The sequence below is a fragment of the Propithecus coquereli genome, unplaced genomic scaffold (genome assembly GCF_000956105.1).
Source record: "Propithecus coquereli isolate 6110/MARCELLA unplaced genomic scaffold, Pcoq_1.0 Scaffold47, whole genome shotgun sequence".
Lineage (NCBI taxonomy): Eukaryota > Metazoa > Chordata > Mammalia > Primates > Indriidae > Propithecus > Propithecus coquereli.
Window position 1 is genome coordinate 6318245 of NW_012150507.1, and position 2347 is coordinate 6320591.

Sequence of the window (2347 nt, forward strand, 5' to 3'; positions counted from 1 at the left end):
TGAGAAGGCAGCAAATCAGCTAATTTCCAATAATGAGCAAAAAGAAAAAAGTGAAACAAAGGTGATTTAGAAAGCACTTAAAGGCTTTTTTTAAAAAACTTTTTAAAAATCAAGTACTCATCTTGAGTTTAAGAAATTTTATTGGTTGGCTTCATCAAATGTTTCATTATACTTTAACATATAGTAATAAAGATAATAGCTGTGGGCCACATACTGTTCTAGTTGTTTTATGTATGTTAACTCATTTAATTCTCAAAACAACCTTATAAGATAGGTTTTGTTGTTATCCCCATTTTAGGGATAAGAAAACTGAAACACAGGTCAGGTAACTTGCCCAGTATAAATTGAAGCCCCACATGCAGAAGAGATGAGCACTACATGGTTTTGCTGAAGTTAGAACATATTTCTAGTATAGTCAGCTTAAGATATTTTTATATATGAACCTGTAGAATAAAGTTTATTTGGAGAATAAGCCAAAAGGAGAATGTTTTTCAGAAGTGCTGGTTTGCCCTTGAGAAAAGGTCAACATGTATGAGCACGATTAATATACTTCTGTATTATTTAAACAGTTAAATTTTTTGTAGTTTAGAGTTCATTCTTGTGTGTGTGTGTTCTTTTTCTTCTTCTATTTTTTATCGAGACACAGTCTTACTCTGTCGCCCTGGATAGAGTGCAGTGGCGTCATTGTAGCTCACTGCAACCTCAAAGTCCTCGGCTCAAGGGATCTTCCTGTCTCAGTCTCCCGAGTATCTGGGACTACAGGCCCATGTCATACCCCCCAGCTGATTTTTCTATTTTTAGTAGAGATGATGTCTCACTCTTGCTCAGGCTGGCCTCAAACTCCTGAGCTCAAGTAATCCTTCCACCTCAGCCTCCCAGAGTGCTAGGATTGCAGGCATGAGCCACCGCACCTGGCCTTGTGTGTTTTTAATTTTGCATGGAATGTTTATGCAGAATAGCTCAAATTTTACATTTTTTTGCTTATATAATTTATCTCCTTTTCTGTGCTTTAACTTAATTATTCTGGTTTTCCCTTTCACCTTTAAATGAGTAAGTTGCTTTATTTCAGAGTAGTATAACCAACTGCCATTTTCATAATTTTAAGTAACAGATGAAAAATTTTATTGAGCTCTTTAATTACCAAAGGAACAAGTAAGATGTTACAGCCGGTTCAAAGGAGAATTAAAAGAACACATGTATGTGTAGTGTAGGTTATTAGGAATGCTAAAATTAATTTACGAATAGATGTAAGACTGGTCAATAACCATAAGGCAATAATCACATTTGAGGGGAAAACTTCATCTGCATTTTCACTGAGAATAATTTGTATTGCTATCAGTTGCAATAGAGTTATAAAATTAAAAGACTGTGGAAGGCACAGATAACCCAAAGGGAATGCTAGACAGTGATCTTTTTTGCTCATGTCTGTGTCTTCACAATTTTTCTTGACAACCTATGTCCACCTCATGGATGTGGTTTATGTTTGGCTTGCTTATTTGCATTTGTGCAGCAAGACGGTTCATTAACAGTATAGGCCTCCTTCAGTTTGCTCTGCAAATCTAGAGCAATACAGTAGTGAACAGTTAGTGAAGTCACAAAATTAACTTTTGTCTGGAAGTGTTCACAGGGAATCTCAGATTGAACTTTTAAAAGCCTCTGTTACTTGATATCTGAAGGATAGGAAACTCAGAAACTCAGAAACTGGTAAACTTTACCTGAAGTACTAGGAATTTAAGTGAATTTTACTCAGAGGTGCCCCAAATTTCCTGTGGCTCCTGGCTTATCAGGAAGTATGTGGCCTTCCTTACAACCTCTAAGGCTGGGCCAGCTTATCTGGGAGGGCTTTGTAGGCATTGGTTCCATAAGGAAAACCAACTTTTGTTCATTAAAACTATCTGGTCCTATCTACCATGCCATTCTCAAATATGAAGTCCAGGTAAGACCTTAGTTGCATGATCAACTTGTCCAGTTATACCCTGGTAAAAGAGGGAGGACAGATTCTTATTGAACTGATGCAGATAGTCTATGAAAAATAAGGAGACTTAGTAGACAGTTTCTGAATTTGGGTTGAGTGGAGTGTCAGCAGGCAGTGAGATCAAATACTATTTAAAAATGTTTCATTTTAGTTTACAAAAACAGAGTCTACTAAATTGCTAGGTTATAGCTAGCTTAAGAAAAAGGCTTCCTGATGTAGCCAGAAAATAGAACATTAAAATAATGTTAACAGTATTTCAAACAAATGACCACAATAAGATTTCCTTCATTAGCTCATTGAGTTCATATGTAATTCTTGTTTCATTAAATGGTAGAAATCTACTTTGATGATTCTGTCTGCTTCTATAAGGAC

General features: G+C 36.0%; 1 protein-coding gene across 1 annotated transcript in view; it reads left to right on the forward strand.

Moving 5' to 3' along the window:
* Positions 1–2347, forward strand: part of DDX4 (DEAD (Asp-Glu-Ala-Asp) box polypeptide 4) — a 95963-nt gene that overhangs the window by 93229 nt on the left and 387 nt on the right. The window lies entirely within an intron of this gene.